General features: G+C 50.3%; 1 protein-coding gene and 1 long non-coding RNA gene across 6 annotated transcripts in view; both read right to left on the bottom strand.

Moving 5' to 3' along the window:
- Nucleotides 1–17,787, bottom strand: part of RFLNA (refilin A) — a 234,212-nt gene that overhangs the window by 181,219 nt on the left and 35,206 nt on the right. The window contains exon 2 of the mRNA XM_064481295.1: nt 3,452–3,561. The gene's annotated coding sequence lies outside the window, so the exon portion shown is untranslated. The remainder of the gene's footprint in view (nt 1–3,451; nt 3,562–17,787) is intronic.
- The window catches only part of ZNF664 (zinc finger protein 664), a 39,261-nt gene continuing 35,256 nt past the window's right edge, over nt 13,783–17,787 (bottom strand). For 3 of the 5 annotated variants that reach the window (XR_837648.3, XR_837649.3, XR_837650.3), the window contains one exon: nt 13,783–17,689. This is a non-coding gene — a long non-coding RNA (zinc finger protein 664). Of the gene's footprint in view, nt 17,716–17,787 lie in introns of all 5 variants that reach the window. The other 2 variants (XR_004133589.2, XR_004133588.2) reach the window with 1 other exon arrangement.

Genomic DNA, 17,787 nt, shown 5'->3' with positions numbered 1-17,787 from the left:
AGAATATGGAAACAAATGTATGTATGTGCATGTACGACCGAACTATTACGCTGTGCACCAGAAATTGACACAACGTTGTAAACTGACTACACTTCAATAAAATATATATACACAGACTCCCCACTTTAGAAATACTTCCCACTTCACATATTGGAACTTGCATTTGTGAAGGATGCGGTCAATGCCAGAGGCCGGACACAGAGTCCCTTCTTCTCCAAACCTCAGTCGGGCTCCTCTGAGCCCTGCTTTCCCCAGGCCTCATCCTTGGGCCCTGTCCTCACCTGCTGGTCCGGAAGTGGCAAGAGTCCCGCTGAGTCCGCTTAGAAAGGATCCCCGACCCTTGCCGTCTGATCCCCTAGCCCTGTTCAGCAAGAATCCTGCTGAGGCGGTTTAGCAAGGACCCCTACCCTTGACTTCCCTCTTGGGGGTTTTCCGTCCGCTGCCCCGCCCCGCGGTTGACTGTAAGTCCCCAGTGTCTCTGCTTCTTCAGCGCTGAGCCCCCCTCTCACCGGCAGTGAGGTAGTTTGGTCCCAAATAAAGTCTTCCATACCATTTTAACAAGTGTCAGGATTACCTTTTGTTTTTTTTTTTTTAAACAGGTGGAACATCTCACCACTGTCCCCCCTGGAAAGCAGTGAAGGAGTATTAATACAACGCGAGGAATTTGACTTCAACACATCAATGCCCGAAGTAAGAATGTTCCGAGGGCACTCCAGAACACGCCTTCTTCCTCTGCCCTCCCAGGCGGTCTTGGCGGCGGCTGCGGAATTCAGAGGCGACCCTCGGCCACAGTCCCCGCATGCTCCCAGTGCAGGTCCCATCAGCCCAGTCATGCCAGTCAAGCCAGTTCCCTGGCCCAGTCACGCCGCCCACACCTCTCCAACCCACCGCCTGCCACTCGGCCCCGGGAAGACACCCGCAGGGCACTCAGAGCAGTGAACGCGCTCCAAACGTCCCCGCTCTGGGCCACCTCATCTCTTCCAGCCTCTGCAGACGCGCCCCAGGTTCCGGAACCTCCCGGCCGCTCCGCCTCGGCGCCCGACACCACGACGCCCCGGGCCGGCCCGGTGCCGGCGCCCCGCCTCCCGGGCGCCCCGCTGGGTGCCGCCCCTCGGCCTGGGGCGCGCGCCTTCCCTGCCCGGGTGGGGGCGTCACCAGCCGGGAGAACGTCTCATTTCTTTGCCGCCCACAGTGGCAAATGGATCAGACGTGGTGGGTATTCAGTAAATGCTCATTGAGCAATTGAGCAAATGTCACCATTGGACTTAACGGAATGGAAAACACCGAGGGAAAAATCTTAAAAAGATTTCTCACCGCTGCCAGGCCTGATGAATTCAAACCATTTACAGCGAGCGAGCGCCCTCTTGCGGCCGCAGGCTGGCAGTGCGTCATCCCCCAGGAAAGCGGCCACTTGGCAGGGGGCGGGGTGCGCGCAGATTTCCTGCCTGGAGGGTGTCCCCCACCCCCGGGCCAGAGGCCGGGGCGCAACCAAACCGTTCCAGCCGTGAACCTAAAATCCACGCAAGGGGCTCAGGAGCTGTCGAGGTCTGAGCTCCTCCTCATGCCAGCCAGGTCACAGGGCTGTGGGCACATCACGGAATCTGATCCCTCCCACGTGAGATTAAAAAGAGACCTAAAAGCTCAGCAACTAATTGCAACGTGGGGACCTTGATTGGGTCAAGGTTAAAACGAACCGGCAGTAAGAGACATCTGGGAGAATCAACAGCAAGAACACAAAAAAACCCTGCACACAAACGTTCTCTGCAGCGTTGGTCAAAAAAAAAAAAAAAAGAAAAAGAAACAGCGCGAGGGTCCACCAATGAGTAAGGGTCGGCTATCCACGGGACGGGGTTCCGTCCAGCAACAAAACGGAGGGAACCAGCGAGACGCACCCAACACGGTGAGCCTCAGACGCTGCGCTGCGTTAGGGCGGCCTCGCGCAAAGCACACCGCGTATGAGTCTGTTTACGTGAAGCTCCGGAAGACGCAGTGGTAGGAAAACTCAGAGCAGCGGCTGCCTGTGGGTGGGGAGCTGGGGGTGGGGAAGGGACCTGCGGGAACTATCGGGGTGAGGATAATGCTCCGCAACTTGACAGGGCTGTGGGTTACACGGGCGTCTGCATTTGTCTTAACTCCTCCAATAGGACACTGAAAACTATGTCATATGTACATTTCACCTCAAAGGGGAAGAAAAACAGTAACAACAAATATTGAACTCTTGAGAACGATGCCCGTGCTGATGTGTCTGGGGAGAGGAACGCTGAGCGTCTGCATCGTGCTTTGAAGAGCACTGAAAAACGAAGATGGATGGAAGGACAAACAGAAGGACGGACAGATGGATAGTACATGATAGAGCAAACAGCAAAATGTTAACCGCAGAACTAAGCAGTGGGTATGTATACAGATGTTCACCGTAAAATTCTTTCAATTGATCTGATGTTTGGAAAAAAATTATAAAATCTTGGGGGGGGGAAGACATTGGGGGGCATTTGAATATAGACTGAGTATTAGATTTGTTCGTCTTTCATGCATGACGGTGCTGCTGCGATTGACAGGAAAATGTATTTCCAGAGATACATACACAGCTATTTAGAAGTGAAGTATCATATGTCTGAGATACACTTTAAAACATCTTAAAATACACTTTAAAATACTTGGCAGGGAGATGAAGCTAAAACCGCAAAGTGTTAATAATTGTCACATGGACATATGGGCGTCAAGTATTCCATTTTCTCTCCAAAATTTTTCAGAATAAAAAGAGGACACGCTGTCTCAAGGAGCTTGGATTCCAACAGTGACTTCAAGTTCTGCCCTTTTCCCTTGTCTGCCTGCATCATTATATTTTTCTTTTTAAGAATTAAGCCCATGATGAGGATGAAGAAAATCTTGTTAAGAATTTGTAACCTGGTGGTGAACATCACATCAGAAGGGAAACGTAGAGGAGTGAGGGAATGAGAAAGTAAGAGACAAAGTGAACCAGGAAGCAAGTCATGAACGGGGAGAGGGCAGAGGACAGGCACCTGTGGGACGGAGGGAGTTTATCTGCCCCAAATTCTGACAGAATATTTGCAGACACGTCCCGCCCCCTGCACTTCCTGTCTTGGTCGCTGGTATCGCCTGGTATCAATCTCCAAAGTCAAAGACCTTAATGCTGTTCGCCCAACTCCGCTCAGCCACCAAGTCGGAGGCTCTCTGCCTCCTATCCCTCTCTCTCCAATCAGCTAACCTCGTGCTCCATGATGACCTCGTCTGTCAAGCAGGCAAGATGACACCCACCTCCTGAGTTGTTGGCAGGACGGTCGCAGCAGAGGGGGCCTCTGTGGCTGGAGCACACAGCTGTGTGCTTCTTTACTTCCCGTGCCCGCACCTCCCCGGCACTTACGGCCTCTCCCGAGCTCTTTCAACATGGCGTTCAGACACTTCGAATTCCAGCCATGCCAGGCTTACTTACAGTTCCCCGAGCACATGCTCTGACTTCATGCTCCAGTTCTTCATGTAAGTCGGCAGCTCTCAAAGGGTGGTCCCTGGGGCAACCGCATCGGCACCAGCATCCCCTGGGAACTTGACAGAGACAAAAATTTTCAGGCGCCACCCACACCCAGTGAATCAGAGAGTCAGGGTGAGGCTCAGTGATTTGTTTCCATGAGTCCTCCAGGTAATTCTGAAGCACGCTGAATTTTGAGAACCACTGGTGTCTACCATCTCTGCTTGGAGGGTACTTTCTCATTCTACCTGTCAAGCAAACTCCTATACATCCCTTAAAACCCTCCCGTAGGTAGCCCTCTGCTGGCTCCATGGCCCTAGGGAGGGTTATTCACGCCCACCTCTGCACTAACACTGTACCTCAAACATACTTCTGCAGGTGATCTACGACACTGTGCTGTAATTATTTGTTTGGAAGTTTTTCTCTCCTACCAGGCGAAACATGTATAGTAAGGAGCATGTTTGATACCATCCTCTGTATTTTCAGCCGTTAACAAGGTGCCTTTCACTTAGGCAGACGCTCAGTGGAAGTTCACCTGCTTGAGCTGACGGGCGGCTCAGCTGCTGGTCCAGAGGAAGAAGGTAACTCCCTAACTGTCAGAGCACCGGTTTGAGGCTCAGGATACGTGGTGGCCTTGTTTTCTTTAAGTGCACTTTCATTTTATTTTATTTGAAAATCACATGTATCTATCCTTTAATTTCACTTATAAGAAGAGTATCGACAATGTTGTGACACCTTTAAGTTCCTTAAATGCATTTTCTGATCATCTTTAAACTGCAATGATTTCCTTCCAAAGGCAGGAGCACTTTGCTTTCAGTTCAATCCAACAAATAACCTGATGTGCGCCGTGCGCACCCTGATGGGGGACTGGCCCTGGAGCCAGAAGGACACGCCTTTCGTATGAGGTGCTGTTACTGACTAGAAGCGAGTCCTTGGCCAGGAGAGTAATGGCGGCCAGTCTCACTGCAGCTCCCTCTGGGCAAGGTCTTGTGTTCTTCTTTCAGCTTTACAAGAGCCACAGGCAACAGGTACAATCTTATTCCCATCTTACAGATGAAGAGTTGGAGGCACAGGGAGGTCAAGCACCTGGCTCAAAACTCACACAGCTAAGAAATAGGGGACCAGGATCAAAGCCAGGAAATGTGCCTTCAAAATACACGCCCAGTGCGATTTTTTTTTTTTGACTCTACATCCTAAATATTCCTCCAAGAAGCCTCTTTCCCTCTTCTTGTCACTTTTTTCACCATGGTGAAATGGACATGTTTACCATTTTAGCCTTTTTTTTTTTAAAGTGTACAGTTCAGTGGCATGAGGTATATTCACATTGTTGTGCAACCAGCCCCACCATCCATCCCCTGGACTTTTTCATCATCCCCAAAACAAACCTTGTCCCCATTCAACACGAACTCCCCAGCCCGGGAAACCACGCTCCCACTTCCTGTCCCTGAAGCGGACTACTTCAGGGACCGCATATAGGTGGAATCCTACAGTGCGTGTATGACACTCAGCGTGGTGTCCTCCAAGTTCAAGCACGTGGTAGCGTGTGCCAGAATCTCCTCCCTTTCTAAAGCTGAGTAATACCCCATAGTGTGGACAGACCCCATTTCGCCTTCTGGTCCATCTGTCAGTGAATAAGGGTCGGTTCCACCTTCCGGCTATCGCGAGCAGTGCCGCTATGGACATGAGCGTATGAACGTTTGCTGGGGTCCCTGCTTTCAAATCTTCCGGGTGTGTACCCAGAAGTGAGATTGCTGGATCATACGGTAATTCCAGGATACCTGGTGTTTTGGTTAGCTTTGCCCCCTCATTTTTGCAAGTCACGGAACGCTCTTTCCAGTGTCTCGTGCATAAAATGGAAATGGAATATCTTTTTCCCTTTGAATCACTGTGACCATTACAATGATCAGCATGTTAGGATAGAAGGGCCAACGTCTAAACTATAAAGGTGCTTTGTAAGTTCCACACATCATTGCCCAGAGGGGAGGAAAAGGAGGCAGAGGACAAGGGGTATTTTTTAACCCCCCATGAGCTCATAAGCTTTTCCGGTCTCTAAAATCTGCTCTCCTGTGCTGCTGGGCCATCTCCCCATCTTTTCAGCATTCTTAACATTTTCAGCAGAACTTTCTTTGGTCAGATAGTGGTCACTGCTGAGCCCCACCAGAAAGGAGAAGTGGAGATAACGTTAATCTACTGACACACGTGCTGGGGACTTTTAGAGCCTAAAGAATTGCTTTCTCAATAGGCTGTCTTATCGGAGACAATTCTTGGCACGCTTCACTAAGCAGTTTTTAAAACAACAACAACAAAAAAAACCATTGTCATTTGTTGTACGATTTACATGCAATGGTCTGAGTCCTTGAAAGGAAATCTATTTTTTCAATCCACAGCACAAATGAAGTAGTGGTTTGTAACTTAATGATGGATACGCTAGACCATCCATTTTTCACTTGATCCTATTCCAGAGGAATTGCCTGATGAACGCACATCATGCTTCCGTTTTTTTATACAATACTATCTCTTGCACGAACGAAACCACCGAGTCTCAGCATTATTAATTTTTTGTTTTAAGTGATTGAAGGACCAGCCTAGTTACAGTTAATAGTTCTTAGAAAGAATTAACAAAGAACTTAAATACATGAAACAAAGTAAACGGAGTGAGGGCATGAGGCTCACCGTTTAAATCAGATAAGAACGGCATAGATGGGAGCGAGAACCGGTTAAACTGAAGTTTTACAACATTTCATAGTGGCTGCTTTCACAGCATTTGGGTTGCGCCAGAAAGATGTTTTATGGACAAAAAAAAATTATCTTTTAAAAGTAATTCAGAGAACAAGTAGAGAATGGCAGTTTTGCGTCCCCTCCATCCAAGGTGGGGAAAATGTTCAGAAAATTGTATGGAAATTGGGGACCCAGATGGATAATTACAAAGAACCCAGATTATAGCCCCTGACCTGCCCCCCTTTGACCACTAGAGGGGGCTATCCGCGCATTTCAAGCCACATCACTGCTTCATTTTCCCAAGCGAAATGACTCCGTTTTAACTTGCTGGACCCAAAGTAACCAAGGACTTAATTTTCAGCCTCTCTAGTCACGCAACACAGAACTGTCAGGTTTTTAATTCTCAGCAGCTCTTACTTCCTTATGTAAAATAACTTCGGCATTTGACTCAGCAATGCCAATAAAATGTGTGTAGGTGGTTTTGTTTTATTTAGTTTTGTTCCAAAATGTGTCAACTCTAGAAACAGGGGAGGGAGATTCAGAGGTACAAACTTCGAGTTTATAAAATAAACGAGTCAAGGGGGGTGAAATGTCCATCGTGGGGGAATCTATTCAATAATATTGCAAGAACTTTGTATGCAGGCTGCCAAACGGTAGCTAGATTTATCCTGGTGATCACTTTGTAACTAACAGCGCTGAAGGGCAGTGATACCTCAGAAACAGCCAGCGAGACAGGTGCGTTAACGCTAATAAAAAAAGAAGCCCAGGCTTGCCTTTTTCCACCAAACGGTTGGCTCTTTCCCAAACACCTGCCTAACTCGCGTTTGCGCAAGGAATGTCAGCTAATTTGATTGTATTATTCAAAACTAAATCATGAAGGCAAATGAAATATGATTAATTCCAAAGCAACACATCTCTTTGATTATTCCATACGCGCGGGGATTTTCCGAGCAGTTAATCAGTCTGCACGTTAAACCTGTGTCAGTGCTCAGAAGTGAGTTGTCAGAGGGGCCAGAGGGCTCTGGGCGCTTGGACGTTATCCTGTGCGTGTTCTCTGCGAGGGTGAGGGAGAGAAGACAGGAGAGACGCCGGCTGAGGCTCGGGCTGACGAGGACCGCGAGCCGTTTCACTGCGGGTCCCTGACGACAGGGGCCTCGCCCGCCTCCAGGGATGTCCGGCGCTGGGCACATGAGGCTGGTGACCGTCTGCACTCCCCGCATCCCGCGGCCCAGGACCTCTTGAGGGTCTAGGTTAGCACTTCCGTCGAGATGGAAAGGCTTCCCACTGGCAAGAATGATCCACACGTCTTCCTGCCGCTTGGTCTGAGGAGGGTAAACGGCTTGGCCAAAGTGAGGTCAGAGCACAGGGGAAATCACGGAAGGAGCTGAGGGGGCTGACTAGCGGGTGCCCTGGACTCGTGATGGAAGACGGAGGTCACGGACTCTGGTTTCTGTTTCTTTCCTTTGAACGATGATTCTATAAATTTTATTTTTGTTTGTTCACATGGGGCAGAAATTTCACTGGACCAGGCCTTGCCTCATACTGGCCCTAACTAATCTCTGAAGGCACATGGTTGGTCTGGATTGCCCTGGGATCTGGTCAGGAGGTCCATGCTTTAGAGGGCCCCTCTCAGACCCTCTGAGGGGCCACGGGGATGTGCTGACCTGGATCCCCGCCTCTACACCCTGCCCCAAACCGCCGTTCCTCCCCAAACGGCGCAGTGTGACCCTTTCTCCCCGTGCACCACCCCCAACGAGCAGGGGGGCAGCTGGTGATGACCCGGCCCAAGGACCCACAAAGGGCAGCTGTGGGGTGGCGGTGGCAGGACTTGGACTGGGGTGTCCACCCTCCTGGACCACCGTGACCAGCATGGAACTCTCAAGAGTCACTCTCAAGCCAAGGGGCCTTCCTGTAGGAGACTAGAACATGTTTTACTGGACACTTTGTTAGCTTGATTCATAACTTTCAAAGGTGCAAACACATGGGATGTGGGTCTCCATTTGTATCCCGGCCCCAAGCCCCAAACATATTGAGGGCTGCATCCATGAAGGCTCTCCAGAGAACCAGAACCAACGGATTACAGAGACATGCAGAGAAAGAGACTCACTGCAGGGAGGAGAGGCTCCGGTCATCACGGAAGCCGAGCAGTCCCACGACCTGCCGTCTGCAAGCTGGGGGCCCAGGACAGCTGGCACAGTTCCAGTCTGAGTCCACAAGCTCCAGGACCAGGCAGGCTGGAGCTCCCTTCGCTGGGTGCCTCTGGGCTTCTGCCAAACCGCACAGCCACCACCCTCGCTTCCAGGCCCAGCTGAGGGCGCCATGCCCTGCACTGGCTGGGCCAGACCTTTCTGCAAGATCCAAACAGCACTGGGGACCGCTGCCCCTTCCTAGGGCGGGGCGGGGCGGGAGGGGGTATCTGGCAGTCACAACAGCTGAGACCTGGGGACACCCATGCTGTGCTGGGTGCCGAGCGGAGCACTGCACACATTTAAGCTCGTTTCAGCCTGGTGACCATCCTGTGAGGTCCCTACGCTCATTCCTTTGTTGTTTTACAGATGAGGAGACTGAGGCTTGGAGAGGGATAAACCTGCTCAAGGTCACAGCTGGACACGGTGGAAGGACTCTGCGTCCAGAAGCCTGGGTCCCCATCACCACACGTCCACCTCAGCGGTGTTCGGGTACCGCCACCCTCAGGCCCCACTGCCTCTTCTCACTTCCGCAGCCTGAGCACATCCGAGATGGTCAGTGTTTTGTGGTAAATAACCAAACCCTAAGGTGTGAGCTGTATCAGCTGAGCATCCACGGGCAGATAAAGTCTAGTATCTCCCTCTTAGGATTTCTGTCTCTTTCAGCTTCCAATTATTCCAAAACGCTACAACTTAGAGACTCCTGAACACCCCAGAACGTCCCAGGAGCCCGCCGCCCTCACTGCGTCCCATCACCTCCGGGCAGCCCCTGGACAAGAGCTGACCTTGGCGTGGATGCCTGGCCCAGAGTCGGCCCAGGTCTGTGTGTTGACCCTGGGGAAGGAGGACTGCCTGGCCCAAGGTGGCCCTAACTTCAGTTCCCAGGCCCCACGGAGCCTTCCCCCAAGATCCAGGTGTCCAGGTGCCGAGGTGCCCAGGAGTCCTGGATCTGATTTGTCCTCGTGAACCCGGAGCATGCACCAGGGGTGTGCAGCCTCTCTTGACTGTAGAAACCAGGAAGGTCTCCCCATCCCACGACAGCTGCCCGGGGTCTCCTGCACTCTCCTACGACACCCGTTTCCTGAACACGAGAGCCCCTCCCCAGCCTTCCCTCAGCCAGGGGTGCCGGGTTTGGCGAATGAAAATGCAGGGCAGCTGGTCAGGTGTGAACTTCGGATTAGCAGTGGGTAAACAATGAATCATTTTTTTGTGTCAGTAGGTCAAATACGTGAGATTCAAATGTATCTGGACATTCTGCATTTCATCTGGCAAACCTACCTAAGGGTGGCCCCTCAGGACCCCGGCGGTCCCTCCTCTGCCCGCACTGACTGCCTGGGCTGGGTTGGGGGGGGGGGTGCGGCACATTATATGTTGTCCTTATTTTTCAGAATGACTCAGCACAGTGACAGCTGAGAGGAACAGAACGCCTGAGCTCAATGAAGGCCCTCAGCTTGTAAATTCAACGGCTTGGTTCAGCTTTAATATTTACTTAATACATCAATTTAAGGCTATAAAGCCTTTTACGCACTTTGGTTCCATCCATCGAGGTATGTCATGTGATGCCATCCCTGCCATTCACTCGTCTGTGAACTGTCTGTGCTTGTCTTCATTTCCTCTTTAAAGTCAACTTGGAGGGGAAGGAGATATTCTGTTTTGCTTGGTTGTTTTTTTTGAGGTTTTTTTGGTTTTTTAATTTTCAAGTCAATAGGCTCCTTCTCAGCAACTTTGATTTTTATTGTTACAGGCAGAGAATGTGTGGCCTGTGAGATTTCTACGTTTTGGAATCTGGTGAGAGTTTCTTTCTGGCATAAAATGTGGTCAGTTCTTATAAACGTTCCAAGAGGGGTTTTTGGCACAAAGTTCATGGGCGGCTGATAGATCAGGTTTGTTAAGGGTGCTGGCTGAACAGTTCCATCTTTCTCTGCCTAGTTGATTTGCAGATTCTAAGACAGGAGGATTCACATATCCTGCTGCAGTCAGGAATGAATTACTCATTGTACTTCTAACAACATAAACTGTATCATTCAGAGCTGTGTTTTGAGCCGAATAAAGGTACAGAACTATTTGTCCTGACAAACTGCTCCTTCCATAAATGGATGCTTTTCACCATGCATCCTATCAGGACTGGCTTCCTTTCTGCTGGCATTTTCCTGGGATGTTTTTCCACTCCCTTAGTTTCAACCTTTGGTCACCTCTTTGTCTTAGGTGGCCTCTTGTAATCAACACATTGGTGGTGAACTTGACTGTTCAACTTGAAATGTGCACACAGCAGAATTTAACCCGTTCACATTTAGTATGGTGAATGCTATGTTGAAAGGTACTCCTGCCATCTTATTTTGCATTTCCTTGTTTTTCATTTCTTCTCCTGATGGTCACGGGATCGAGTGAGCTGTCTTGGTGTGCAACAAGCAGAGAATTCAGGCCTCTCCAACACTACACGTTGTCAACAGTGACATGGGAAACATGGCCTGCTGGGATACCAGCCAAGACCGCCTGCTCCTTCTCCACGGGGTGTTAGAGGCAGGACTTGCCTTCTCGACTAAGCCCCTGTGGGGCCTGAGCTTTCCCCAGAGAGGGAGGAGCGGGCCGTGCAGGGGGAGAGGAGCGCTGGGGTGAACAGGGCATTTTGGGGGACAGACAGGGTGAAGGCTCAAGGTGATTGATTTAATTGTTAACAAGGCATTGTTTCCTCAATTTTGTACTCCAGGCAGGAGAAGTGGGACACAGAAAAACACCACACCAGGCCATACGAACAGGTTTATTTGAGAATCTAAATACAATCCACACCAGCACTGGGGGCCTCGCTCCAATGTTACAGCAGGAATTGCCTCCCCTGCAACCAAGAGACAGATCGGTTGCGGCTCCAGGGTCTTCCCCTCAGGAGCCAGCTCTCCCCACTTCTGGCCGGGCCCTCCGGACGGCCCAGCTGTTCTCACCTGCACAAACGCTCACACGTTGTTCACAGGACTCTTCTCTTGAGCACATGACGTTACACCGCAACGCAGCTTTGCGTTAACACCGGGTGCGTACAGAGCTTTCGTTTTATGCCAACGGCCTTTTCTTTCCTCCCAACACAGCACGGTGTTACTTTTCTTCCTCATTACGCCATCGCTTTCTGTTCGTTCCCGGGACCCACCCTGGTTCTGACCTTGCAGGTGCCCCAGTGCCCAAGGTCCTGGCACACAATGAAGAACTGTGTGGCTCAATCAGATGGTTTCCCTCCCACCGTCAGCGCTCCTTATCTGTTAGTCACAAGTGAAGCCCGCCTTCCTAGAAGAATGCATATGCTCACACATCCACAAAACTCTGCATGCAATTTAAGAAGGTTTTGGACCTCTTTGAAGCCCGCCTACAGATCCCAGGTTTAAAAACTCTCCAAACACGACACTCCCACCTTAATTCGTGACGCAGAGAAGACCTGGGCCAGGCCAGCCTTACAGAGGAGGAGGGGAAAGTCTCTGAGTGAGCCTATCTTCAGAAGCAGGACTGAGGAAGTTACCGGCAGGGTACACACAAAACAGTCTATAAAATGTATAAATTCACCTGCAGCCCACCCATGCTATTATTTTACTCTAAAAATGTATTTTATTTGCATATGGGTGTATCCCAACTTTAAAAGCACTTTGGTTTAACAGTCACCTTCCACTGAGATCTGAGTTCCCACTGACGCGTGGAACACACACAAGGCCTTGGAATCTCTGCATTTGCTTGTGTGCCTAAATATAACATGATGATGATAAAAATGTTCCCGGGTCCCTGTGACCTCAGAGTCACCCCACCTTACGCACACCAGCAGTGGGAACAGAGGGGGCCTCCCTGCCCCACAGGGTTTGGGTGGCCGAGGCCCACGGAGGCTGCAAGCTCTCCCAAAGATCTCTGTGCCTTCTTCACAGCGTGTGTCTTGCAGCCGCCCTCTTCTGGCCCCAGCGTTTGTTTACGTGTGATACTCAGGTTCTGGCCCACTTCAGCTTGGACCCAATACCTGGCCCTTCCACCGGTTTCCGTAAGAAGCCCACTCAGACCAGCATCCCCAGACTTCAGGGAGGGCTGCTGTGGTCACCACAGTTCATACGGGAAAGCAGGCAACCCTACACCGCCCCACTCCGCTGGGTCCTTCTCTTTGACCCCCTTTCCAATTCGACTCTGTATCTTCTGTCTCAGACTATCCTGGGAGACTCAAGCTCTTTGCTTTCTTATCATGGGGAGCAATCCAGCCCTCTCCAGGCCCCACCCCAAATCTGGGCGCCAAACCCATCATGGTGCTCAGCAGAACAGAACTCCAAATAACATGACTCATCTGAATAGGTAACTGGGAGCAGCGACAATTTTTCTGCTGCGTCACTACGGTTACTGAAGGCTAGGCACTTTATACGTGCTTAGTTCTCTCAAATACCGCATGAGTCGGGTATTTTCAAGACCGTTCCACAGATGAGAAACCTGAGGCTCAGAGAAGTTAAACTGCGTAAGGTCGCAGAGGAAGGGCCGAGTCACCTTCACTTTCCGCTCCCCTTACCCCAGTCCACGTGTCCTGACTCAGCAGTGCGACCTACACTCACGTCTCCCCCTCCCCCCACATCCCAGTCCACGTGTCCTGACTCAGCAGTGCGACTTACACTTGGCATCGGCCTTTCTCATCTCTTCTTAGGGGTTTGATTTTACATTGTGTGCTTTTTCCATCTGCTTCTGATATTTGCTTTCACCTATTTTCCCCAAATTCCTGAGGATAACAGCAGGTTGTACAGAAAAAAACTGCTTAATAATTTTTTAAAAATTTAGGATAACAGAACCAAGAATTGGAAGGCCCCTTGGAAGTCATCCTGACCAAGCTCGCACACCACCAGACTCCCCTACGGCCTCCCCCAGGTGGCCCGCGACGGGCCTGGGCGTCACGTCTCTACAGCAGCCGCCGCGTGCTACTGGGCCGATGTGAAAGAGCGCCCCCTTCAGGTAAGAGACCTGGAGGACACAGTTCGCCATCTGCTCAGGCTCCCCTTAGAAACTGTGACGCCGGTCTTGACCTCTCTCACACCCTAAAATCTTAGCAGGCATAGGCGTGACCCAGGGGTGACCTTGGGCCCACATGTGACCTCTCTTCCCACCCCACTCACATCAACAGGGCCGTTTGGACGGCTTCTGCATCAGTGGTGGAGTGCAGACCCGGCGCTAGAAGCAGGCGGACACCTGGCCCACAGTCAGGACCACTGCGGGGGGCGGGGGCCGCGGGCCACCCCTGCTTCAGCTACGGGTGCCAGGCCTCCCCACTTTGGGCCCGTTGGCCTCATTTATAAGCATTAACAGCTCCCCACCCCCCAAACTCTATTATATGGCTGCCCCAGACATGTTGAAGTGTAAGCCAACCCCCCACAATGACCACCAAATGCACACAACTGTATGTCAAGCACAGAACCCTGTTATAAAGTGATTTTATTAAATTGATTTGGACATACTGTAGGTCAAATAATATTTTCTGAAGATAACAATTATGGACTTTAAAGCTCGACATAAAATTAGTAGCTTCAAAAGTGTTAGTCATATTCCCCAGCAACAGCATGATAAAATAATTCAACTATGTAGAAATATAGAACTCTAGGACTAGCTGGAAACTCGGAAATCATTTAGCCTAATGTCCTCATCGTGTACATGAGAAAACTAGACTGAGATCAAGCGATTTGCCCAAGCTCACATACCTAATAGTAACAAAGCTAGAAATCAAACCAACTTTTCCTAAAACTAAAAGTCTATCAGTGATATTTCAGCTGGCTCTCTATCAACTAAAAGTCTAGGCTTTTCTCTAAAGCTCCACGCTGCTGTGACATGAAAGAGTGTTAAGACACCACAGTAAATCATAGTCGAGGAATTCAGGCCTGGAAGGGGCTTTATCCAATAACTAAGCCAGCCCTCTCTTTGCAAAAAGGAGGAGACGCATGAGCAGTGACTCCCCAAAGGTGTGCTGAGGCGTCTGGGTTAAACCTCAGACAGTAACAAACGCACCCCCAGATCCCATCTCTAGTTCGCGGCTCACCCAGTAAGGTACGTGCTCCTTTTAACCCCCTTTATGCGTTGAGGTTTTAGTTACAGAAAAACCCCTTCCAGTCCAACAGAAAAAATCAATTCAAATATGAAGAGAAAAATCACACTTCGTTTTAGTACTTCGATGACTATTTTGGGTAGTTCATTTTCCAACCTCTCAGACAGTGGACAGACACTGCTAACGTGATCACCCACTTCAGAGCCTCAAAGAGCCTTAATTTTCCCCAAAGACTTCCTGAGCAGAAGGACTACATGTGGGAAATCAATGAAAACAGGAATGAGAAGAAAAACAAAGTTAAAAATTAGTTGCTTTTTGTTCTTGTCATTGGGGACTTTTGGTCTTCTAAACATTCCTTGAGTTCCTCCACATGAGTTTTTAACATCAATCTAGCCGGAAAAAAAAAAAAGGCCTATAAATGTCAGGATACTGAGCAGCTCAGTACCTCGCCCCCTCCCCACTGCTCACTACACTCGGGCCCGGCCGCCGGCCTCCCGCTCCGCGCTGGCGGGCAAGGCCGCCCCCGCCCGGCCCCGCAGCGCCTGCGCCCGCCGCCCGGCCGCCCCCAGGAAGGCCTCCCTGACCGCTACTAACGCCCCCCGCCCCCACCCCCCACCGCGCTAAATCGTCACCCTAGTTTATGTTCCTCATAGCACTTAATCACTATCTCAAACTACGTTATTGTTCGCTCATCATCCGTCTCCTCCAGCAGAAGCAACTCCACGAGAGGAGGGCCCTTGTCTGTCTTCCTCCGCGCTGCTCCCAGCGCCCAGCGCAGCGCCCGGCACACGGGCGGCGTTCCGTCAATGCTTGTTGAATGGATGAAGAAAAGGAGAGACTAACAGAAACATTCACGCCTGAACGGGAACTGGTACACCCTCCTCAGTGAAGGGGTGTCGAGGACTCCGACACCTCATCGCCCAAAATTACAGAAACAGAGACTAGTTAGCGACGCCTCCTGCCTCCCACGGCCTCCCCGAGCTGGGGAGGAGCCCCGCGCGTCGCCGGAGGAGCCCAAGAGGGCAATTCTGGATGGAGAAAAGTTCTAACTTTGCTTGCTTCTTCCTCCCTATTTACATTCAGCTATTTCAAAAAAAAAAAAAAAATTCAAGTTAAAAATATGTGATGTAGCCACTAGAAAATTAAGTCTGACTAAACAGAGACACAGTGATTAGCAGAATTCACAAAATTAAAAAGAGTTCAAGGAAGGTTCAAGGGCATGTATGTCTGCCAATTTCTCTGACAGGCAAAGTGAATGGAAATTATGAGTCGCCTGAAATCTAAAATGGAATTTAATGCCATCTAGGAAGGGGTGGGTATCTATGGGTGTTTTGAGAACACACAGGTAAAGTGAGTTCAGAAATAATGGGATATATGGACAGACATGTAGAGGCTGGATCAAGTGTTAACCTCAGAAATACCAGGACACTACTCGGTGGGAGCTGGCCGTTCCCAAACGCGTTCACCAGTATGCTCGAGGCAAGAGAAGGAAGGTCTTGAGCTCCCGAAACCGGGAGAGGGGGCGTGGATATGATACCTGGGGCAACTGTTAGGGAAAGCATAGGTGACCCAGGAGGCTGGGCAGTGATCACAGGTTCCCGGGCAGTATTTCAGCTACTGGAGCATCGCGCCAGAACCCCAGGAAACACACGTCCACAACTGGGGCCTCACAGCCTGTCCTGGGCAGGTGCTCGGAGGGACCCCAGCTTCAAAGTCAAGCTGCGGAACACACTTGGCCTGAATCCCCAAAATCAAGCTCACACATGCCTCCTCGAAAACAGTGTTCTGCTGGGGCTTGCTGTAAAGATTTCTTGGGTCAATGTAGGTATTTACAGGGTTTCCTTCCTAGTGGCACTTACGGGTTTTAAGATTTTTAACTCTTAGCGAAACGCTTTATATAACTGATATTTTGAGATGGTTTCTCTCCTTTGTGTGCACTCTCTGGTGGATGCAGAGGCTAGTGCTCTGACTGAAGGCCTTCCCACACTCATCACATTTAAAAGGCTTCTCGCCGGTGTGCACCCTCTGGTGGATGCAGAGGCTGGAGCTCTGGCTGAAGGCCTTCCCACACCCACAGCACCTATAGGGCTTCTCGCCGGTGTGCACCCTCTGGTGGATGCAGAGGCTCGAGCTCTGGCTGAAGGCCTTCCCACACTCGTAACACTTGTAGGGCTTCTCTCCTGTGTGCACCCTTTGATGCATGCAGAGGCTGGAAGTGTGCCTGAAGGCCTTCCCACACTCTTCACATTTAAAGGGCTTCTCTCCGGTGTGGACTCTCTGATGCATGCAAAGGTTTGAACTATTGCTAAAGCCTCTTCCGCACTCACTACAGACATAGGGTTTCTCACCTGTATGAACTCTCATGTGAATTTGAAGATGTGAGCTCCAATTGAAGGCTTTGCCACACTCATAACATTTATAGGGCTTCTCCACCGTGTGGATTTTCTTATGTCTGTTAAGTTTCGTTGTAGTACTAAAATCCTTACCGCAGTCGTCACACTTATAGACCTTCTCTCCCGTGTGGTCCCTCCAGTGAATGTGGAGCTCTGATATGTGAAAGAAGCCCTTATCACACTTGTCGCATTTGTGGGGCTTCTCAGCAGTGTGGACTTTCTGATGCATAAAAAGATCTGCTCTCTCAGAGAAGAATTCTCTACACATGGGGCACTTGTAGATCATTTTTCCTATTTGGTATCGTGATTTAGAGGGGAAAATTTCCTTACAACTGCTCTAGCTACAGGACCGCTACTGTGCAGAGTCTCTCACTCGGCCATGTTGGCGCTTATCCCAGGCTCGCTCTGCTCGGTAGGTTTAAGGTCAGCCTCAGCTTCACCCTGCCTGCCTTCCTATGGAAGGTTTCTTCCTGCATAGTGTTCCTCACTCAGTATCGTTATTGGTTATAAAGTGACATTTACGTCCACATGAACTCTGTAACTCATTAACACAGCACTTTCTTTTAGATCCTGAGTTGTCAACATTCCAAGGGGCTCCCAAGGTGCAAGCCTCTGTGTTTCTAAGCCCCTGGACTCTTCCTCTTGGAGAACAGCCTGGTACTTCTCACTTGTAGGAAAAGGACTGCACAGCGCCCCTCGTGGCAGAGGGTGAGACACTGTGTGCTGCTCTCGGTCCCCTGGGGCCTCCCCTCGCAGAGTCACTGTGACATTCTGCCTCCTGCGCATCAGACAGGAGCCCTCGCAGGAAGCAAGCTCCTCGGGTCCAGGTACGCCAGTCCTTCCTTGTGAAGGCTCCCCACACACGTATCACTCCAGCCGCCTGTAACAGAAACGTAAATACAAATACTGAAAAGGGATTTTTTGTCCAGAAAGTTGCAACTGATTCCATAATTGATTTCATATAAACATGACAGCAGT

This window comes from Camelus dromedarius, chromosome 31 (assembly GCF_036321535.1).
Source record: "Camelus dromedarius isolate mCamDro1 chromosome 31, mCamDro1.pat, whole genome shotgun sequence".
Taxonomy (NCBI): domain Eukaryota; kingdom Metazoa; phylum Chordata; class Mammalia; order Artiodactyla; family Camelidae; genus Camelus; species Camelus dromedarius.
This window is presented reverse-complemented; position numbering and strand designations above follow the sequence as displayed.